At 32.4% G+C, this 24,876-nt stretch overlaps 2 protein-coding genes across 6 annotated transcripts in view; both read left to right on the top strand.

The window, feature by feature from the left end:
• The first annotated feature begins 1,463 nt into the window (after window positions 1-1,463).
• The window catches only part of LOC128891272 (uncharacterized), a 50,042-nt gene continuing 26,629 nt past the window's right edge, over window positions 1,464-24,876 (top strand). The window contains exon 1 of the mRNA XM_054150686.1: window positions 1,464-2,067. The gene's annotated coding sequence lies outside the window, so the exon portion shown is untranslated. The remainder of the gene's footprint in view (window positions 2,068-24,876) is intronic.
• The window catches only part of LOC128891250 (uncharacterized), a 256,897-nt gene continuing 254,641 nt past the window's right edge, over window positions 22,621-24,876 (top strand). For all 5 annotated transcript variants that reach the window (XM_054150645.1, XM_054150641.1, XM_054150643.1 and 2 more), the window contains exon 1: window positions 22,621-22,630. The gene's annotated coding sequence lies outside the window, so the exon portion shown is untranslated. The remainder of the gene's footprint in view (window positions 22,631-24,876) is intronic.

Raw genomic sequence — 24,876 nt, forward strand, 5'->3', positions numbered from 1 at the left:
ACATCACTGTATATCATTCTAGAAGAACCTGTTCTCGCATTGGAAGTAATATGTGTGATATTGGATGTAAACCATTAAAGTTGAGTGTTCCGTGAGAAGTGCATGACTTGCGTAAAGTGCGTTGACCTGATGCTGGAAATAGTATACGCGTTGCATGCATCTTTGCTGATAATATTAATGAGTATATAGATTGGAGACTTTCGTTTCTTAATATTACATTTAGAACTAAAAAATTGATACTATGCAGAATTTATCATTGCATAATCTGTATTCCTTCAGTCAATACAACGCATTTGTGTAAATCATGTCAATATAATTTCAATATATCATTTCTGAAATATGTTTCACAAAAAAAGTGATAAATAAAATAGTGTATTAAATGGAATTAAAATTAAATATTCAAAAATAATAAAAATACCCCAAATATTATATATCATCTGATTTCGAATTGACGTAGTTTTATGTTTAATTGTAATATCTATACTAACAAATAAAATTATTATATAAAAGAAAATAATTGTTTCACTGATGCTAACAATAGAAGAGGGATGTTATACTTTTAAAAGACGCGTCTCATAATCGGATAATCATTTAGCGTAGATAAATAAATCTATTAGTTTTATCTTGAAAAACTATCAATACATTTGTTTTTTCTAGAATTTTGATAACAAACGTTGTTTGCTATTTCACCTTCATCGATTTTAAATTCAAAATTTGTACTTGGACTTTCACCTGATGTCATTTTGAAGAACAACTTCATAATCATTTGAAGCAATTATTCCAAATAATTATAAAACAAAATAACGTGCTTTTGAAGTAATATTTTATTAGATTATGTTACTAATTAAACTGTACACTAAATATTAATTAAAGAAATATTATTTATTTGAAATGACTTCTCTTTATTACATTAATACAACATATGTCAGGCAAAGAGCAGCAAATCAAATCATACAGGAAAAACAAAACAACAACGTTTTTAATAAACAAACTGAAATATACAATTCGATACAATCGATCATACCAAGTATGAAATGATATTTTAATTTTGATATATTTCAATATACAGAGTGTCCCAAAAATGTTGTAACACCTTGAAAGAGGTGGTTCGGGAGGTGATTTGAAACAACTTTTTCCTTAGCGAAAATGTTGTCCGAGGCTTCGTTGAGAAAATATTAACGGAAAACAGTGACCAATCAGAGCGCGGCCACCTAGCGCGTAGGCTACTCCCACCGCGGGCGCTCCACCGGGATACGAGCGCTCTGATTGGTTGGGATTTTTTCTTAATATCTCCTCAACAAAGCCTCGGACAACATTTTCGCTAAGGAAAAAGTTGTTTTAAATCACCTCCCGAACCTCCCCTTTCAAGGTGTTAGAACATTTTTAGGACACCCTGTATTTCAAGTAATGTTATTTCATAGGTGTCCAGGTCCTGGTGTCTGGTGACGGAGTGCTCTGCACGGCTTTCCCGCGGAATCTTTTGGAAGACCATGCTTAGAGGTGGGGATGCACGTGCCATTGCTTTTGTTATTGAGATTGTCGTGATATCGAAGCTCGAGCCGCGTGCACGAGAATCGTGCATCTACGCACGCGTGACCATGTTGCGCGCAACCACGAGGGGGGATAACATGGCGGTGCTCGATCGCCGTTAGTCGATGTTCAGACACTGTCACTGGCGGATTTCGATCATCCCTCCGTACTGTCAGGATGAAGGATCGTTCTGACTGAAAGCTCGCATACCGTGCAGTTATCGTTCCACGATTGTATAACATGGTTTAATGGTCTGCTGAGATTAAATTCGAACAATTCCGTAACCTCGATCGCTAAATCGTTCGCAAATACGTGCGTTAAGTGACGTTTGTAGTGTGTTCTAATATCGATTTAAAACGCGATTGGGGATTTAACTAACGAGGAAATTCAAACGTTCGCATCACGAAAGTGATTCTGTAATTAATCGGTGCTGGACTGAATGATTGACAACGGAATCAGAGAATACTGATACCTGATTACGAGAAACATTTGTTTGGAAATCCTCGTGGCTACATCCCACGCTTAACCTGCAAACCGGTGAGTTCAAAAGTTAGTCAAAGTGATAATATCTATTGCGTTTGTCTGCACCAGAGATGGACGAAGTCTTATTCGAATAATAGATAATGAATAAGATAGATGATAATGTAGGAACTTATTCGTATGGAGTTTAATTATGATATGTTTATTGTAAAATATTTCTAGTTAGAAAAATTTAATTTCTAGTAAAAAAGACTTAAAAAATGCTCTAATAAAGGAATGAAAGAAGATGCCACCCCGAATAACATCGACATTTATGATAGTTAATTTAATGCCTAAAAGAGTTGCAGTAATTATAAAATCAAGAGGAAATCCCACGAAGTATTAATATTTATAAATTAATGTAAATTTCGTTTTTTTTTCTTAACGAAGTTTTAAAAATGTAACAGTTGTGCGAACACTTATTGCTTCAACATTTCTATCGATTAATTATTTTTTCCTTGTTAATTTCACAACTTACATAAATAGCTACTTCTTTTTGTAATCTATCTATTCTAGAGATTTCCTAGAACATGTAGAATGGCATTGTTTATAAAAAATAAGTTAATAAATTAGAATTTTACACAGTTTTTTTGGAAATTGATCGGTGTACGAATACTTTCTACACCCACTGTACATTATGTTAGAAATCATAGAAAAAGTGTATGTTGATCTCTATTAATACTTTACCGATAATTAATCTCTTAATGGACAAATTTCACATGAATTTTGTTTGCTCTGATCGATTACACACAAACCAAAGCAATTGTTACCTGTAAATCGATTTTAAACATCTACATCCACAACTGTTTTAATTATAACTTTTGTACATGTATTTTTTGTTCTACTTGTGCTTATTAGGCATTTAGTTTTTCCGCGAGGCTTCGTTCGGATGAATGTTGATTTAACTAAAACCATTAAAAAAAAAAATAGCATTCGATATAAGATAGTTTGTTCTCTAAATTGAAAAAATATCTACACACGTACAAAATTTTAACGAAATACATTGAGTAATTTTTGAATGTAGCTGATCAAACATTCAGACAGAAGAAGGAAGAAAAATTTGGAAAAAGTTGGTGACTTCGATATCGTTAAATAAAGTCTATAGAAAGAAAATTCCAAATTATGAGATAAAACTATAAGCAAGATCGGATTTAATTGACAATATTTACTTGGAAATTAATTAGAGAATACAAGTGTGCATTCCGTTCACAAACTTACACATCCATATACTTTTTTATTACAATATAGCATCGCTTACTGCCACAGCAAAATTAACGTGGTTCTGACTAATTGTGAGCACAGCTTTTGCAAATATAGAATGTTTATACGGATATCACCACACGTGGTGTACTTAAACACGTTTCCTATTACAAATGACGATTCTTCGCGCGACGATCATTTGTCAATATATTCCGAAACGTTAAGTAATCATTCTTTTACAATATACATTTGCAAATGTGGAGAATTCTCGACATTTGAACTTAATAATTCATGTGAGTACTTGTAACGATAGTTCGAAGTTAATTTATTGGAATTTAGATTTATGAACTAAATGTTTATAAATGTAAAAAGTGTTGAATGTGTAGTACGTATAGAACGATATACATACATAGAATTGTGGACGATAATGTTTCGGTTATTGTTGAACATAATAGTAATATTTACAGATTAAAATTTTGAAAAATTATAGATTATTAATTTAATTTAATTCTACCTTCCTTAAATTTGATTTTGTTTGTATAATAAAGAATATCTTAAGTAAAATAGACAATTATATTGCTGTATTTAAGCTTATACAAAAGTTTGTTGGCCATTAGAGGCTGACATCCGACTTTCAAAAAATTAATTTTTTTTAGAGAAAATGATAGTGTTTCGTCTGTAGTTGATTGTATTAGGTAGATCGAAAAGTAATGTCGTTTCTTTTACATTAAATTCAAACTTTCCAATAAATTTCTATCTTTAATTCATTATATAATCGCCCTCATTGTCAGCAGCCTTTTGTCACCTAGTGTGCAAATTTTCAATACCAGAAAAATCAATGAGCTGATAAATGATAAACAAGTATTTAAGATGGCAAAAACGACATTACTTTCCAGTTCACCTAATAGTAACAATAGTTTAGTTTGTAGTTCCATCATTAATTAAATGACAAAAATTGAAAAAATGACCAGCACCCGACATTGAGATATCTTAAATCCGTTTTTTTCCATGTGATTCAGGATCGTTTGTAGTTGAATAGTTTAAAAGTTATAAGCAATTGTTTATTCGCCTAAGAGGTGACTTGGTCAATTTTCAAGATTATGTACAACACTGTCGAACAAATTTTAATTTTTTTTTTTGACGTTCCTATTCCTACTAACCGATTAATTTTGTAGAATATCTTTATTTTATCTAAGAAATTTACATTTATCAATATAACAAGAGATTCTTATTAATAAATTTATCAAAACTATACAATTAATAACTTCTTTATGATCATTTTTTATTTTTTGATTAGAAACTTACTTCACTTAAGCATAACAATACCACTTGTTAAATGTACGCAAATTAGCACAGATCTGTTGTTGACGTAATCGATTTCTGACCATGATTTATTGCTACTATAATAAAAGAAAATGAATGTTTTCTTTGCACATTATGATTCTACATATCTAGAAAACTTCTACTAGGTTGTCCCGAAAGTTTCTTTCGCTTGTTGCACTCAATTATTTTGCGTGGCAGTGTTTATATAAATAGACAATCTAATTTCATTGATATCGATGTTGTAACAGTAATGGAGCAAACATATTGTGCATGTATTTTTCGGAAAAAAAGTTAATTTTTTTGAAAATGTTATATACGATCTAACACGCATATTATTCTTGATATTTTATATACTTTTGCATGCATAAACATTTTTATTTAGATTCATCAATATTTTCATCTATTCCACTGTAATTGCATGAGACTCCGCAATGTACTAATAACTTGTTAGAATACAAATCGGTCATATTGGATCCGTCATGACAAATTTTTGAATTCCGACATAAGACTCGTAATCAGCGATCACAAAAATCCTGGGGTACGAAATTTCATAAAAATCTGAAAAATCCTTTAATTTTGGCGAGGTTTTGAGGCCAAAATACTTCGCTGTGCGACGAACGAGCGTCCTGGAAGGCGAAGCCCACGCTTGATTTCACTTAAATACTTATTTTAGCCCAGACATGTAAAGTGTGTGCCGATATACATACGTGGTCGCACGTGGACGACATTTACACGTGGAAGACAACGAGGGCTGAAATGGGTACTTACGGGAAGGTCAACGAGAATTTCAATCCGGCGTGAACGATCTCTTTCTATCATTCGCCATGCCGATCCTGGCGTGTACATTTCACCGTTCGCTTATTTTCCGATACGAGTCAGTTATACAGTGGGTGTATAATGTATTCGTACACCGATCAATTTTCCAAAAAACTTTTGTGTGTAATTGTAGCTTCTCAACTTCTTTTTTTCGTAATCAATTATATTTTACATATTCTCGGAAGCCTCTAAGGTAGATATAATCCAAGAAACATTTATTAGTTAATATAATTTGTGAAATTAACAAAAAAATACGAAAAATGGGTAAAAGTATAGAAGCAATAAGTATTTGTACGATTTTTATGACGAACCATTTACAGTAGAGTTTGTAACGTAAACACATTAGTTTATGGCTCCGTGCGAATTAGAAAACATCAAATTTCCAGTAAAGTACTTTTAAACAGTTGTCCAAATACTTATTGCTTCAACATTTCTATCGATTAATTATTTTTTCCTTGTTAATTTCACAACTTACATGAATACCTATTTTTTTATTGTAATCTATCTATTCTAGAGATTTCCTACAACATGTAGAATGTCATTATTTATAAAAAATAAGTTAATAAATTACAATTTTACACAGTTTTTTTGGAAATTGATCGGTGTACGAATACTTTCTACACTCACTGTATTACGCTCCATTTAATTTCGGTGTGTTGCCCACCTATATAGCAGTGAATATTATTTGTTTCGTTTTTTTTATATTATGTCGGTCTGTTTTGTTACAAACGTCGAGATTACGAACAATGACAATTCTTGTTCGGTCGGTTTTGAAAATTTATTGTTTTAATGTTTTTGCCTACAGTAAGGGCGTGTTTCAGAAAGAATTCTAAACTTTATGTTTTTATACACGATTTGTGGCATCTAAAGAGGGTATCATCGTACGCCCGAGAAAAAGTTTTCTTTTTAATAATATTTATTTAATTATAACCTAAGTATATACTACATTATATACAAGAAATAAAATAAAGATTAGCTTTTTTTTTAATAACGAGAATAATAAATGACATATTGATCTATATAATTTGTTCATTATTACTAAATAATTTTTGTTGAAACATTTTTTAATACCTTCTTCCCTTGGGAGATATTTAACCGTTCCGCTTTAAACGAAGCAATTTGTATATCATTTTTTTTTAAATTAATTCTTATCTACTACTTGTCAGTATTATTTTTAATTTTAGTTCGCATGCAGTCTGTGTAAACATGTCTATTATACATATATGCATATGAGCGCACAATATGTAAACATATTTTCCCTATTAACATTTATTTAAATAACGGAAGTCGCAAAGATTTATGGTCTGATACTCGCGCTTATTGTTCATAGAAGATCGTTAAAACGCGGAATTAAAGAGGAAAAATCACTCGTAGCTATATTCCACAATTTTCTATTTTTAAACAGTCGATTCAATAGAGAATCTGTTTGCTGGTGTTTGTCATACATGTGCTAAATAGTAGGAAAATATTTTTTCCGGATTTTTTAAATAAAATAGTGATGCTGGACTCATTACATGACATCGATAAACTTTTAATCGGTGTTTTCAAGTATGGTTAGATTTGACATAAGAAACCCAAGCATTTTCATTTTTCGCATGATGTATATATGTGTATACTTTAAAAATACATACGGATTTTACGATGAATTGAGAACATTTCTTGCTACGTAGAATTTTGATTAAATTTTCTGCTAAAGACGAGATTTTTTTGTCGACTGTTCACTATTTTTATGAGAGTTGATATTTTGAAAAATCCGTATGTACTTCCAGAGTATACATCCTGTGTACATCCTGTGTATATATATCCTGTAGAACATGAAAATACTTGGTTTCCATTGCAGGTCTAACCATACCTGAAAATTTCTCTGAAAAGATTTGTCGTGTAATGGCTCCAGCATTGATATTTTATTTAATCTCTTGAAAGACAAATTTTAAATAGATGTTTTTTTTGCACTAATGTAATACACACAAGCCGAATCAATTTTTATGTGTAATTCGATTTTAACAGAAATAAGCTGTCCCACTTTCATATGATTGTTGAATTAACGATGGTTTTCGCTCGTCCAAGATGGCTTCTCCGTCCTTTAATGTTACTACATCCTTGTTCATCAGGAGTAGTCTGCTGAGTGCTGATGCATCGAAACGGGTTACGCAGTGTTACTTGTGGTAGAACACGTGTAACGCGTGTGACAAGTCGTAGAGAGGCTTGCAGATTTATGTGTTGCGTCGTTGATCGTGTTACGAGATTGTTTCGTCACAGCCCAATCCATCGATTCAGAATGGGACAAAATCATTGCATGAGTGTGCACGTGTACCACGCGTAAGGTCGTTCACGATTTCTTCCTACATTCGGAACTTCTGATAGCCATCTGTAAACGCACGTTACGAAATTTTCCTATTGAAATCATGGGTCAGAGAATTTGGAAACGTTCATAGTTGAAATTCCTTTAACACGTTGGTCACCACGCCACCCAGTAATGGGTGACAGGATTTTTGATCAAGGAACTAACAAAATTAATTCCGTAGGTTGGGTGGTAACGAAATCAAATCTGAATATAATTCGTGAATTTGAAGGGGTTGGAAAATTAAATACTACGACAAATGTTAAATTACCTAATCTTCATAAGTCTCAAGGCCAAATTTTAACTTTTTAGACATTTTCAAGAGTTTTAGTCTGTCAACCAACGTGTTAAGCGGCCAAACCGAGGCTAAATATTAAGTATATTTCGTCATTTTTTTTTAGGGAGTAAAGTATTTAATCTTTTTTTAATTTTGAGAGTATTTTAGGTATGCTATAAAGCACATTTGGTAAGTTTTTCAATTTATTTCATACATAAATCTTTGAGGTTCAAATGCTCTCTATATCAAGTTTTTACGAAATCAAACATTTTTGTTACGTTATTAAGGGGCTGAGAACATCAAAAAATAAAAAAAAAAAAACTTATTATTAATTAATTAATTAAGCGATTCTGAACAATTCTACGCAAAGAAAATTGAATTTGGAGCACTAGAAGTGGTAAACAAAATTTTTGAGAAAAAAAATGGAATTTTTTTTCACAAAATTTCTTTTTTTCTCACAAAAAAAGTTCAACGACACGAACTTAGTAAAAAAAACGAGGTTTTTTCACTATTTTGATTCCAAGAAAAGTTATCGCCGCGCAAACCTATGAATTTTTGTTTTCAACTTTACACATTTTTAAAAATTAACCATTTGGATTTCCAAAAAAGTCTCGGTGTAAATTAGGTCCAACTATCTGAAAACACGTGTAAAAAATTTGGTTCATATCGGCTTAACCGTTTCTGAGAAAAGTGTACCTTTGTATAAAAAACCTAGGTTTTCAGGAGACGCAAAAAACTAAAAATCTCTATATCCGGTTCGATTATCGATATAAATGTTATCAAATCGTATTTAATTTTATCAAAATCGATTATAACTGCTTTTACGGAAATTTACTGTCTTCTTTACCCTAGAAAGCAATACCCTATGGCTATGACCAAGGTAATCGCGTCTCCGGTCTTCTGCAAAGACTGTCGTTGTTTTCTCATCGAGAAAGGTGTCAGTTGTATTTCGTTATATTTTTTACAGTTTTGTCGCGTTCTTTTTACTGAGTTCGTGTCGTCGAACTTTTTTTGTGAGAAAAAAAGGAAATTTGTAAAAAAGTAATTCCATTTTTTTGTCAAAAAGTTTTTTTACCACTTCTAGTGCTCCAAATTCAATTTTTTTGGCGTGAACTTGTTCAAAATCGCTTAAATTAAAAAAAAAAAAAAAAAAAAGGTGATTTGTTTTCATTTTTTGATGTTCCAAGCTCCTTAACACGTTATCTAAGAAAATTAATTAAACTGCTACTTAGGATTTTTCAAAGTATAAATTTTCATCATTCTCTGTGCAGCCTTTTCGCAATAAAAAAACATACTTTAAACGATATCGTTCCAGTTTGTAGTTCATATTCAAGGCATTTAAATAAAGTAAATATAAAGTAAGTTAATAACTTTAATATTTTGTTTTACATGAGTGCTTAGCTTTTATAATAAGTGCACAAAATTCGCAGTCTATTAATAAGTAAACTGAATATTTGATGTCAATTTGATGAAATCATTTCTAATAGTCAAATTATTTTTTCTCATTTTAATAATGATCTTGTGTAGTTATAACGGCGATGTTCAATCTTATCACCATTGTCTTAATTATCGTCTGACGTTGAGTCATTCGCTCCAAAGGCACGTGTACATTCTACTGTTAATTTCCCAGTAACGCGTCACAAGGTAAATCGAATGAACTCGAGCGTGTTTAAAGTACACAGTTGTAAGTGACATTAACTGCTGTTATTATTTCGTTTGATAAAATGCAAATTTATGTATGAATTACATTTCTCGCGAAAACCATTCCGTTCGGGCTATTTCCATTCGTAACTAGAATTGCATTATTTTCGATTTAGAACTGGCATAGATCCATAGACGTGCACATTTTGCATACCTACACGTATAAATATGTAACGCAAGATGTTTCAACGATAAATTGGATTAAAAGATCTTGTCTTCCAATTGAAAAATGGTATTTAAATGGAAATTTGTCATACTTCAAAGTAGACGTGAGAAACAGTTAATTTAGTTAAGATTAAATGATTGGATATATTTGTGAATAAGTTTGGAGCTCATTATGGATTTAACGATGTATACAAGTTTATCAAAGCTAAATGCTATTGAATATCATTGCTGATGCAAGAAAGGAATTTTTTTTAATCTTTAGACAATCCTTTTAGGCACAAATAACATTTATTTGAAATGCTGTGATATTTTGTTTAAATTAAATAAATGCAACATTGCTAATAATGAATAGTTATTTATTTAAAATATATATATTTTGAGGCCATTTAAAACATTTAATAAATGTTGTCTAGCATGATAACTAAAAGATAACTACAGGTAAAGAATTGTTTTGATTCGTTTGATTTGGATAATTGCAGATACCTTAATCAAGTTCGCCATGCGGACAAATTATTTCAAGGCACTCTGGTTGACTACGACAATGACAAATATTTTTACTTGGAAAAGATTAGAGAATATACGTTAAATATGTATTAATATACAGACATACTTTTGAATTGATACGTATACGTATATTTACAAAAATATTACATGTAACTATTATAACCATAAAAGTATTAATGTATTCTACTGTGAGGATCTATTTATCTGCAGCAGTTTTAGGAATTTCAGGAAACATCTTATTATAGAGCTCTTCATACTCCTTCTTGAGCTCCTCTCTTTGTGCAAAATATTTTGGATATTATTGAGCCTTTTCCATTGGATCCCAATAGTCAAGTACAGAATCTGAAAGAAGAACCTCACGTTCGTAAGCTACTCCGCCTATGGATGTATGAAACTTTTTCGGCTGCCAATGGATTCTTTTAAATAGAGTTTCTTCAGCATCTAATAGAATTTGTTTTGCAATACGAGCATCACGTATATTTCGATTCTCTTCGAAACGTTGTCTCATTAAAAAACTGATTCATACCTAAGATCAAGTCTGTCGTGACGATAGTCTTCTAAGGATCGCAAAACACATTTATAAAGTCTGCATACTCTTCTGCTATGAGAAATTAATTCCCATGGTATCTGTGCCATTCTTCTTTAGCTCAAGAAATACACTTTCCTAAAAATGTTCTTTTCTCCGAAAAACCAATTACCCAACAGAACAGTCATTGACTACGTAAAACGACCAAACGATCATAAACCACCATTCTACTTTTGAATTGATATACTTTATAATTTTCTTTGAAAATATTCCCAGATATCTCCTAATCTTTTAAGGCGTTACGCTAGGAGGGAGACCACTTAAATGTCAAGTCGTAACGATCGGATTTAAAGATGCTAAAAAATCGACAGTTGTAGCGATACTCGCGCGAAACGAATCAACGTTCCGCGATCTTTAGTCGATCGCGAGCATTATCCATTTCTTTTCGCGACGATATGCAAGCGTGCAGACCCACGTGACGCGAGCCGTGTGATCGCAATTGTGGCCAACGTGAACCAGCGTAACCACACGATTGGATATCACATGCAAAGCCAAGGCACGTTCTTTCGCCTTAATTTCGTTAAGTGCTTTAAGCACGTAACAACCGTCGGTTTCGCCGTATCCGCCGTCACGTGTATCATCTTGTTGCCGGAAAGTCACGTTTCATTTTTATTATACAGTTCTTTGCAAATTTAGGGGAAACGGAATTTTAACGGAAAGCTTGAGATATACAAATGCGAACTTTTGTACACGTAGTAATGACTTTCGAATTTGTCGTTTATTGGTTTTTAACGTCCTCAAACTTGGTGTAGATTATAACACACATTAACTTTCAGAATTGTTAAAGAATTTTTAATAGGTTCAACACTGGATTGTTTCTACGTGTTAACGTATAACCTATAAAAATGAATTCTGTACTTTTATAAGGTAAACATACCATTTACAGTGGGTTTATAATGCATTCGTACACCGATCAATTTTCCAAAAAACTTATTGCTTCAACATTTCTATCGATTAATTGTTCTTTTCTTGTTAATTTCGCAACTTACATAAATAGATATTTTTTTTTTGTAATCTGTCTATTCTAGAGATTTCCTACAACATGTAGAATGTCATTGTTTATAAAAAAATAAGTTAATAAATTACAATTTTACACAGTTTTTTTTGGAAATTGATCGGTGTACGAATACTTTCTACATCCACTGTATTTATAAAGAAACACCATACAATTTTATAATTTTTCCTCAGTCACACATTCCAAAAGTGCACATATTAGTTAGAAAATTAAATGTTGAACCAATCTGTGTTTTATTGTGCTTTGAATGCTTTACTTTGTGTGTTTAATTAGAGCATGAAAAAATCCATTTGAAATTCATCGTTGAAATGGTTAAGCGTCTAATCGGTATGAATTAGCAATGCAAGAAAACGAATACAATTTCAAATAGAAGAATAGAGCTTGCACTGTAATTAGAATATCTAATCGGTAAAAGCAATTACTCGAAGTTATACGACGATTACCCATCATTTATTTTTTTATTTTTGTTACATTTACGATTGTATTGATGGCTACCCGGTGTACACGGTATTAGGATCGCGTTTTATTTATTATAAAAGTATCCATATCGAAAATTGATATTAATTATGTGCTATATACATATAATTGATACGGATCTACACTGGTGGACATAATTATAAGACATCCCGAAAAATATTGGTTTAGGTACTTAATAATGTAGTTATATTAAAATACACTTCGTCAAACGAAAATGGTTAATTTTTTAATAACAATTTCATAAATTTTGCGAAAAATTATAAAACATTTCTAATTTATTCGAAAAATAATACAATTTCGATTGGACATAATTATAAGACACTGCTTAAGGGGGTATCCTTAATTAGAAGGTCTGAAAAAAGCGGTTTTTCGTGAATTTTTGTAGGATGGAAAAAAATAATTAATTTTATCGAACTTTTTCTCCTATTTTCATAGATATTTGAGTAGTTTGTAGAAATTGTTTCAACGAGAAATATTCAAATTGAGTCGACTGCGACGCACATTTGTAGGGCACCTCACAATTAAAAGCACCTATTGGCGGGAAAGATGCAGACCGTAATTTTGGTTTGACACCAAAAAAAAACCAAATGAAATTTTCATTTTCATACATTTTTCTTCTATGTGAACTAAGAAAAACCCGTAGAAATGGTGAAATGTGAAATTACTGCAAGTTTGAAAAAAAGAACGAGTTCTTTCGGTGAAAACAATCACTTTAACTTGTTAAAAAAGTTGTTTAAAATTTTTTTTTGTATGAATTTTCCATCATTGTATACTTTAATGTTGGCGCGAAAATGGTTTAATACAAAATCGTACTTTCTTATCTGGTATAAGTCATTTTTTAACCGACTTTGAAAAGGAGGAGGTCAACATCGATTCAACATGTATTTCTTTTTATGTCCGTTCGCCGATTACACCGAGATAGCTTGACCAATCGAAATGAAACCTTTTGCATCTAGTAGAGAGTACGTTTCCCAGTTGATTCTGTTATCAAGACATTTTGCGATTTGTCATTTTTTGCTTTTACTTTTTTTTTGAGAGGTAAAAAATCGAAAAATGTTGTACTACTTCTTACTCCGAGACGGATGGACCAATCAGATGAAAACTTGTTGCATCTAGTAGAGCATCACTGCCACTTGGTACCATAACAAACATTTGGCCTTGTTTTATTCTTTACCACTGTATATCACTTTCATCTCAAAAAGAGTTGTATCAATGCACGTACCATACAGAACAGTAGTAACAAGCATGCTCGATTCGTATAAAAGTATTTTTGTCTTATGTATAACGAAGGTTATTAGCGTAACTTGTTATATTCACCACTACCCCCGTTTATATCTAACAGTTACTCTGTAGTTTGGGATTTTGTGACTGTTTCAAAACCCTCGAAGGAGTTGAAAACAAAAGATAAAATATAGCATCTTGGACTATCTATAATCCCTTGAAATAATTTTACATGTCGTTCAATTAGGCATGCTATATCACATCACTCTACATAGACTTTTAATTGTTGGAATCTATTTTTACGTGTTATCTTGTATGTAGTTTACGATTTTGTGACTATTTTGAAACATCCGAAGAAGGTGGGAAGAAAAGATAAAGTATCTCGAGTACTGCCACATGTTCGCGCACGTGTTTCGTTTGCGTCATGGAATAGCAAAATTCTTATCTAAGGCCTAGCTCGCATGCAGATTATAGTGCTGCAATGTTATTCCTTTCATTCATGTTACTATGAATCCGTGTGCGTACACCATATCGCCAAGTCGTTGTTCCAGCCATTGTCACGTGTTATATCGCGGTCAGATACTTCGGAAGTTCTTATTCATACATGAAGACATTTTTTAAGTAATGTCTTTTTATTATTGAAATTCCATTCTGTGCCACGCTACAAGGAAAATGTAAGGTTCGCATTATTTCGATACAACGAGTGAAATGTTCCTTTTTTTTCTTTTCTTTTTTCGTCGATTATTGTACGTGGTTCTTTTTGTAGTTTTTGTTTCTATTCTGAGAAGTTTAATAGAATTCTGAAGTTCTGATACGGCATTCGCTGGTTTAAGTATTTATCACTTTTATAGAAAACCAGAATGTCGTTTAAACGATTGTTTCTTTATAAAATTTAAACGTATTAAATATAGACATGAATTTGATGGATATGAAAAATATATCGCGGAGCAGTATTTCTATTTTGTTTCCTTGTGGATTACTTTGATAAACGAAAACTTTTTTCTGACTCCGTAAGGTAGAATTGTATTACTATTTTCATTATTCGATTATTCATTAGTTTCATGTTATTAATTTTACGGGTTGTGTATTAAAACAGTGCATACGAACGAGTATGAAGAAAATTAGAGAACTCACGTGGTTCTTTTAGAGCATATTCTAAAACCATTTAATACAAAATTAATTCCTTTTTATTGTTATACTAAACACAACATCCAATACAATGATCTATCTTTAGAAGAAAAATAAAGTAAGTGCATAAAGTAATCGAATAATAAATAAAATAAATCTGTGAATTTCTTTTGTGGTACAAGTATAAAGTAAATACAAAATAGTATAAAGACATTTAAGTACAAACTACGGAAAATATTTATTTTTATTCCATTTTACAATGTGCTTTTTGATAAAGAATAAAATAAACCACTAAATTTCTTTAATTTCGCAACTTCACAGGAACTTTTAAACCCTCGCCACGATCAAAGTGCACACATTGTGCATCAGTGCTTCTCTTTCCACGCTCGTGCCCCAATCGAGAGGCAAAAGTAAGGATCAAAAAGGAGGAAAGAGAGCGCGTGCAAAAATAGTTCCAACGATAAAGCTACGGTAAGCGAGCGACCGGAGAAAGTGGAGAGACGCGAGGGGAATAAGATAGTTGATTGCAGTCTGCAAGGTTTTGTTTGAGCATGGTAATAGGACTAATCAAGACTTACTTTAAGAAAAAAAACTACCTAAAATTTAAAGAAAATTAAAGAAATCTAAATCCTTACACGTCCGACATAACTTCTAATATAAGATTGTGCATTTTTATGTAATTTATTGAACTGAACCTTCTACCACGATGAAAATTTGTTAATGATAGGAATAAATAGTAATCATATTGGTCAATACCTGAAGAGTACGGAAAATGAGGTAGAACATCCTAACAAAACGTTAAGAGTTTGTTTTTAACGATTAGAAAAACTATTTACACGAACATTGTCAGACAAAACAGCTGAATGCAAGTCGCGAAAGAAACTTTTGCTTCGCGAAAAGCACCTCCACGATATAAACATAACGATATAAACATAAAGTATGGATTCTTAAAATCAACAGCTATACGCGACGCGAGTCAACTAAATTTCCACTTTCTGATTCATCATACAATAATCATCGTATTTCAACTTATTTTTAGACTCTTCAAATTTCGTGTATTCGGCATTCCTGTAATAGTCTTTAGTATTAGTCTTGAACGTGAAATGTGCCAGTTATAATAAGTGGCCTAATAAAAATCTGATAAATAAATGTAAACCACTTAATTTCACTACATTATATTAGGTAATCTCACAAGTTCGTGACATTTATTGTTCTGCTACTCAAATTAAAATGTAATAACATACTTTTAAGTATTATAGAAAAAATCCCTTGTTTCAACGATCTTTTCCCATCATTTTAGTAAAGTCATTACATCATCGCTATAAAATTTCTGTACATTTTATTAAATATAAACAGAATTTAAGACATGAACTTGTGGGATGACTTAATGGTAACGTGAAGAAAAAATTAGCATTTGAAGCGATCAGAGCAAAAAAGAAACATAGTTTAACAAAAAAAGCGATTCTCTAAAAATATTGATCCAAAATGGAAAAGCACTTTGTGATTAGGTCCGCTGGATCTTTATTTCTGCAAAAATTCCAATTTTTCAGCGTGTCCTCGATTGCTGAATTTCCTTTGTTAAAATTAAATTCGGAACAGTCATCGGGTATTATCCGATCGAAATTCGTTTGAAGAACGATTTGCTCGAGTGCTCGTGGTCGGAGAGTGTCGAGTAGCCGTCGCTACGCGAGGGAAACGTCGCCAGACAGCAGGGTCGGTACCTCCTGGGGGGAAACAAGGGGACATCATACGCATCCCCCACCGGTACATCACCGAAAAGCACTGCGTGAGGACGCACAGTCGAGGTCGTCGAACCCGGCAGCAGCGGCCACGTGTATCCACGGGGAATATCCCATCCTTTTACCGCGGAGCGCGCGTGTAGTGTGAGAGAGGATCGTCATCCAATGCGGGAACCGCGGTGGGGGATACTGCGCATTCATTGGCGAGCCTCCAAGACGGAAAGTGGTGGGGAATAGGCTGCACGTGGCGGTTTGCCTGGACCGTAAATCGTAGGATGCAGTGACCTGCAATACGCTAATCTTCCCAATCTGATGGGCCAGTATACCTACAGTGACTCACGAAAGTATTTCAATACTTACAATACGAAATACTTTATTAATTATAATAGATATATTATATTACATTTACTGAAACATTATTAAGGGGGTATTATCGTCTAGAAGTTTGTTTTTTTTTCAGTAATTTTTAGGAATTAATTTTGCGAAAACTATCAAGCCTACAGTACCAGGGTTTTTTTATGCATAATAAAACACGTTTCAACTAACAACACAAAATTTTATGAAATACTTCATTGAAATCTATACAAGTTATGCGCTGTTATGCAGGTTGTGGTGTGGGACGCTCGTTCAATCGGGCGTACAGGCTGTGGCGGTTCTAGTCGTCTGAGACAAAAAAAAAAACAAATTTTTTTTTCAATCTATATGAATGTAGTTATCGTTTGAACTAGACTTAAGTAAGTACTAAATTTTTTATCGAAATCGCAGCTGTTTGAAAATTAAGGTTTAATTTTCCCGGAAAATTGTCAACTAAAATATGAGAGCAGGGTTAAAATATTCAAGCTATCGGTATAATTCTAGTTCAGACCATAGGCGATGGTGCCCTCGAAATGTGTGTAAAACCAAAAGTCAGTCGGTCCAATAGTTTTTGAGAGAAACGTGCGTTAGACTTGAAAAATGTTGTTTCGAGAAAAACGCGTTTAAAGTTTGCTATACATTTAGCACTAATACTAGTGAACCGCCTTTAAGCCTCTGTAACTATGAGAGCTCTACGAATTTCAAATTAATATTTTAGAGGGACTTTCTCAAAACCCCAAATGATAAGAAAATGCAAAAAAAAATCGAATTTTTGAAATTTCTAGACGATAATACCCCCTTAACACTGTAAGGAGATACGAGACTGCAGATTATATAGGTAAAGTTTCAAACAAATCGAAATATGTAAATAATAAATTTGAATTATTTCTTGTAAACATAGAGATTGCTGAAGCCACAAAAGTATTTCAACACACAAGAATGAGTTCCAAGAATCAATGGAAACTCAGTTTTTCGGTCGCTAAATGTAAAAATATTGATTGTTGTTAGTCATCATCGTACATACATTTGTCAGTGTGAGTCTAGCATTCATTGTGAGATAGTACGATATTGATCATGTGTCCTAAAACATCTGAAATTCCTGAAAGTAAGAGAAAATTAATTGTCGAGTGGCGTAAAGAAGGAAAGACGTATGGTGAAATAAGTAAATTATTAAATATAAATAGATCTACGATACATGATATTATTAAAAAATGGAAATCTGAAGGAACTTTAAAAAATAAATACCGTTCAGGCCAACCAAAGAAATTAACCGAAAGGGAAGAAAGAGCGTTGCTTCCCGAAATAAAGAAAAAATCCAAAGCTTTCTGCTACAAAACTTGAAACAATAGTTAAACAGAATTTTAATAAAGATGTGCATCCAGAATTATCCAGAAGAGTGCTATGTGAAAATGATTATCATGCCAGAGTTCCCAGAAAGAAGCCATATATTAGTGATACTAATAAAAAGAAAAGATTGAAGTTCGCCAAAGAATTTATTAGTAAAGATTCTGTATTCTGGAATAAAGTGATATTTTCAGATGAATCAAAATTTAACGTCTTTGGGTCAAACGGATGCAATTTTGTTTAGAGACAAGCAAATACAGAGATGGACCAAAGAACTTATGTGCTACGGTGATGCATGGGGTGGCTCAGTTATGATCTGGGGATGTATGGCGGCAAACGCGACCGGGAATTTGACCTTCATAGAAGGAACAATGGATAAATACAAATATTCGAACATTTTACAAGAAAATTTAAAGAAAAGTGCAAGAAAATTGGGTATATACGAAGACTTTTACTTTCAGCAGGATAATGATCCTAAGCACATTGCAAAAATTGGTAAGGAATGGATTATATATGTATAATACACCACCACAAAGCCCTGATATTAACCCGATTGAATATCTATGGGCAATAATGGCGAAAGAATTACAAAAATGTAATATAACATTCACGGCAAGTTTAAAGGAAAAAATACTCCAAGTTTGGAATTCTATTTCGCCAAGTATTACAGAAATGTTAGTAAACAGTATGCACACTCGCTTACAGGATATTATTCGTGCCAAATGCGGACCTACTAAATATTAAAGATTTAAAAATTACTTGTCCAAATACTTTTGTGGCTCCAACAATCTCTATCTTAACAAGAAATAATTCAAATCTATTGTTTACATATTTCGATTTGTTTGAAACTTTACCTATATAATCTGCAGAGTCGTATCTCCTTACAGTGTTAATAATATTGCAGTAAATATTATATAATGTAGTTATTTTAATTAATAAAGTATTCCGTACTAAGTGTTCAAATACTTTCGTGAGTCACTGTATTTCATGACGCATGAAGCTTCGCGAGAGTTTCACTTTCTCGCTTATTATTGAATACAACGAAATTGTTACAAGATTCCATGTATCAGTTGGCCCTTGGTTTGCTTTTGTATCTCGAAAGTGATTTGTCAGGAAATTTCTGATTTCGGTACAGGCACTAATACATATGGAGTACTAATATGGATAATTTTGCATGTATGTTGTCCTCTGGTTTGCTTCATATTTCGAAAGTGGATCCCCAGGAAATCACGTAGTTCGTAATTTTTATATATATATATATATATATATTTATTTAACGCTCTGAAGACCCTATAGGATCTATTTCGTTTTACAATTTTTACAATACAGTGGTGATACAAATAACGTACAAGTAATAGACTATATTTTTAAATAGATAGAACAGTCATTAAAAAAGGAAAAGATTCGCAGACAAGCTTTCATGTTCGGCTCGCTTATAAATATATCAATGTTTAAGGGCAATTGAAAACCCAGTTTTAACCGACTTCGAAAAGGAGGAGGTTACTCAATTTGTCATGTATATTTTTTTCTTTTTTTCTTTTTTATGTCTGTTCACCGATTACGCCGAGATGGAATGACCAATCGGAATGAATCCTATTGCATCTTGTAGAGCATGCCCCCCCCCTCCGGTGGTCTCATTATCACGACTTTTTGCGATTTGTCATTTTTTACCTTTTTTTTTTTACGGAAACATTTTGTCTTGCTTCTTACTCCGAGACGGATGGACTAATCAGAATGAAACTTTTTGCATCTGGAAGAGCATTTGCCATTTGGTCCCATAGCAAAGCGTTTGTCCTTGTCTTATTTTTTACCACTTCATATCACTTTTTATCGCAAAAGCGTACTATTTCACGTATATTTGGCCTGAAACCGATGAAATCGATGAAACCCCTTACATTTTGCTGCCGGAGAGGTTTTCGCAATGATCACAGATGCAAAAATTTATGAATTTCTGTATTGTTTATAACTATTGTTATCGCAAAATTCCTATTATATGATGTAACTTGGTGAGGAAATTACCGAGCGCGATGAAACCTTCCGCATTTCATGATAGATGAATTCGTGATGTTCCCATTTGCAAAAATTTATGGAAACTTTTATTGTTTATAAAACCATTGTTGGTGCGAAATTGCTACGCTCTGGTGCAGCTCGACAAGGAATTTACCAAACGTAATCAATCCTTTCACATGTAGTTGCAAATATATTCCTGATAATCCCATTTGCAATTATACAGGGTGTCCAAGAAACGTTGGAAGTCCTTGAATGGGGTGTTTCGGGATGGGGGGTGATTTGAAACAATTTTTTCTTAACGAAAATGTTGTTCGAGGCTTTGTTAAGGAGATATTGACAGAAACCCCCGAACAATCAGAGCGCGAGTTTCTGTTTCTGGAATATTTACTTAACGAAGCCTCGAGCAACATTTTCGCTAAGGAAAAATTGTTTCAACCCCCCCTCCCCCGCGAAACAAGTCTTTTCAAGGACATCCAACGTTTTTGGGTCATCCTGTATATTGCTCATAACCGTTGTTATTGCATGAAACCTATTGGTTATATACCAATATTGCCGCCTCTACCAAAAGTATTTAATAATTTAACCAAATTCATCAAACGATGGTGAATAACAATGCAGTTTAAGTAGAAATTATTTCACACTTTTCACTGCGTTTTCCCATACTTTTAAGCAATTATATCTAGAGCTAGTGCGTATTCATATAAATTAACTAGAAATTATTTCATACTTTTCACTGTACCTATTTTGAAATCGGTTACATTTTTTTTCCAAAAAATTATTTTATATACAAGGATCTTAGCAGATCAACCCTAGGAGCTTCGTATAATTCACATTGCCAAATGATGTGATTTAAATCCTCATCGCTTTGGCCACATCTACAACTACTGCTCGTTATTATGTTTATACGTGCCATTGAAGCTGCCAAGGTGGTAATGATTAGCACGCGTTCTATTAATTGCTATAACAAAATTTCTCTTCAGTCTTTTGCGTGAGAACCATGACGTAGAACCAGCGCAAAAAAATGTCTGGAAAAATGTTTTGCCTTTATGTAACCCCTGTTCCTTGACAGTTTCTGTGGTAACCATCCTGGCCTCTTTTTTGTATATACCATACAAGTCGGTAAATGGAATTTTAGAGATGTTGAGGGAAGTCGATGAAGTAGTCATTTTGGCTGCTCTGTCTGTCTCCTCTTTACCCTGAATACCAGAATGCGATGGGACGATGGGACCCAAAATAGTTTCACGTAACTGTTATATTTAATTTTATTGAATAAATTGTATTTTCTTTTTATTTCAAAAATATATGAGTTAGTCTTAACATTAGCTAAGGGTGATTCTAATGCCTGTAGACAACTCAAAGAATCCGAGAATATATGAAAATTATGTGAAATGTGAAAGGGAAACAAAATGAAACAAATATGTTACATATGAAACAAAATATAAAAGTAACTTACGATAAGAACACGCGTTAATCGTTTTGCGGGGCTGCTACTGATAAAAAAGAAGTTTTTATTTGACAAAGGAAACGCGTGTGGGAATTGCGGAAGGTATTCGTGACTGCTTTGAAAGTGGTATTCGAGGAAGTTTATGCTTTCTGATGTGGAAGCCTTTTGTACAAGCGTTTGACGAGTTCTTTTCTCAGACTACTGTAGGAAATGCTTTTATCTCGGTCTGAATATAATTTCGATTATCGCGCCGGGAGAAACACGCAAAGAAAATATTATTTTTACGAAGATATAAACGTGAAGTAGATATAAAACTGCAAAAATGTCGATATTACGTTTGCATAAATTGTCACATTATTAAAGATTCATCAAATAGCATATAATTTTTATTTTTTTAAACATAGTTATACTCGACAATATTTAAAATTTAACTGTTTGAATTAAATTGTTGTAGTTTAATACAGTTGCATCGAATGCAAATGAAAAATGATAATACAGTAAAATTTAATGAAAACATTGATTTGTCAAATATTACTAAAAGAAACGAGAGAAAAATCTTAGATTTGCACGAATATATTTCGTGTAATTGTTTATTCAAGTTCATTTACCTGGACTTTGTATGCATGCCAAACTAATTATAAAAATAAATTTGAGTTAATGTCAAGTTTTTGTTTTGATAATCAACGAAGGTACACTTATTTATGGACTCCTATTTTTAACATATATAATAAACAAGACAGTGAAGCCCTCGCGTACCAAGTGTCGATTCGTTAACTCACGTTCATCGTAGAAGTAAGAACCACAAAGATAACATTCTGCGAATTAATATCGCTAAACTAATTAATCATTTTACGTAATTAAATGCCTAACACTTTCGTCTGTCATAGTTGTTACCAAGCGCAGATGTTAGTGTACAGAATTCGATTATATAACACCGTCCGTCTACGTTGACATAATCGGCGTTCTAAAATTTATCACCGATTCTTCGAATTTCACCAATTGAGGGGAAATTAAATTTCCGGTCATCAGGATCCCTTGTTTCGTTCACCGCGTGTAGAGCTGCCCGCGATGGTTGCAACGAAGAGTTTTCCTTGCAAATAGGAGCTGAACGAAAAAAAGAACATTGCAGGAGTTGTTTGTATCATAATTGTATCATAATTCAGTAGTTTGTCGCGTTCATAAATATTTCATTACGGCTTCCGTTCATTACTCGCAGGTTTACTTCAATGGTAGAAAGTATCGATGAAAGCTAAACATTATAATTCATAATGGAAGCGTATAGTTCGAAAGGATTCAAAAAATATTTAAAAGTGTATGAATATACGAATTTTTACAAAAATGGGTACCTTTTTTAAAAATCACAACAATATCATAAATACATTAATGCAGGTAGTAAAATAAAATTAGTTGTTTAGATTAAATATTACATGGTATAATAAAAATTTGATTATTTTTTAAACAATGCTTTCATTTTACATTGAAAATATCCTGAATAGGATTTTATTTCATAAATTAGAATTAATAATATATAATACATATACATGATATGATACTTCTAAAAACATGTTTATGTATTATGTTACTCTTTTCGGAAAAGTTCATTTGTTTATTTTTTTTAATATTCTGTGTATTCTGTAAAAATACCCAGTGCCATTATTAACTTGTTCTCTTTATTAATATAGGAATTATAGTAGCAGGACTGTATCAATTATTATTTTGTACTATTTAAAATTTAAGTATTAAGTCTCAAACTATAATATTAGGTTGTCCCAAAAGTTTCTTTCGTGAGTTGCATTCAATTATTTTCTGTGGCAGTCTTTATATAAATAGACAATCTAATTTCTTAGACATTGATGTTGTAACAGTAATGAAGCGAAATGAATCGTACACAATTCAGTAATGTAACATAAAACATAAAATATTGTGTATATATTAATTATTAATAAAACGAAAGAAACTTTCGGGACAACCTAATAGAATGTGTGTAAATTCAAACAGATTATTCAACGAAGAAAATAGTTTTCCTATTTTTTTTTGTTCATGGTCATTTTAATCAATCGCAAAAATAATGATAAACTCATCTATGCAATTTTCACTAACGAAAACTTTCGATGCTTCTGATTGTATTTGGTAATGTTTCTTACACTTCAATCGTACACCCACATATCCATTAAAATACAAAGCAAATTCCTATTGTATAATGTTTCACTTTTATATAACATACGTCGAATGAGTCTAATAGTTTCAAGCATAATAAGTATAATGTATATCTCCGTCGTAAATTATAATAATCTAAAACACACTGTGCAACAATGTTTCTATCAGCAATGTATTTTAAAAATTGGAATTTAACTCGTATCAATGTTATTGAATTTTAAAATAAAATTATATTTGATGTCGAACGAATAACAGATTACCTAAATAAAAATTAAATCTAACAAACGTTACAAATAAAACGTTACACAGTGTTTCCTTTCTTCACTTATAATACGAATAATATTCGCCCAGTCTCTGGTCGTATTGTGGAAAATAATTACGTGATCGAAGTCACGAACAATTTTATCGCAAACACAGGCGGAAAATTCGATAACTTTTTCGCGCCTAGAACTAACTCGGTGATAGCAGACGCGAGTCGCACTTGTAATTAAGTTTGTAATTAAAATTCTGGCTGCAGATTACGCGTGTCGGTTAAGTGGCAATTTCGAGAGTGATAAACTTCGAATGTATCTCGTGCAAGATCTTGGACAACTCGTGAAACGGTAATAAACGATCGATAATGCTGTCACGCGGGCAATCCAGTCATTCTTATGAGCTTCTGATATCGACAGCCGCGTGCTTGGGCTGAATAATAAGATTCTTTTTCTCAGAGCGTTCGACACGTGGTATTGCGTGATGGATGTGTCGTGGAATATTTTCTACGGAGTTCTTTTCATCGTCAATGGAATACATTAATCGCAGATTAAACATACGAAACAATAATAGAACAATTTTCTTTGAACAGTGACGCAAATTTATTTTGTATACATAAGAATGCAATTAATTTTATTTGTCAGGAAATCTGAGCAACGCTGCAATTAAGTATTGCGAACTCATTTTAATACAATGTAGCAACGTGATACTTTATAAGTACAGGGTTATCCAAAATAGACTATAGGAAGTTTTTTTAAAAATAAAATAGACAC

This window comes from Hylaeus anthracinus, unplaced genomic scaffold, assembly GCF_026225885.1.
Source record: "Hylaeus anthracinus isolate JK02 unplaced genomic scaffold, UHH_iyHylAnth1.0_haploid 12001, whole genome shotgun sequence".
Classification (NCBI taxonomy): Eukaryota; Metazoa; Arthropoda; class Insecta; order Hymenoptera; family Colletidae; genus Hylaeus; species Hylaeus anthracinus.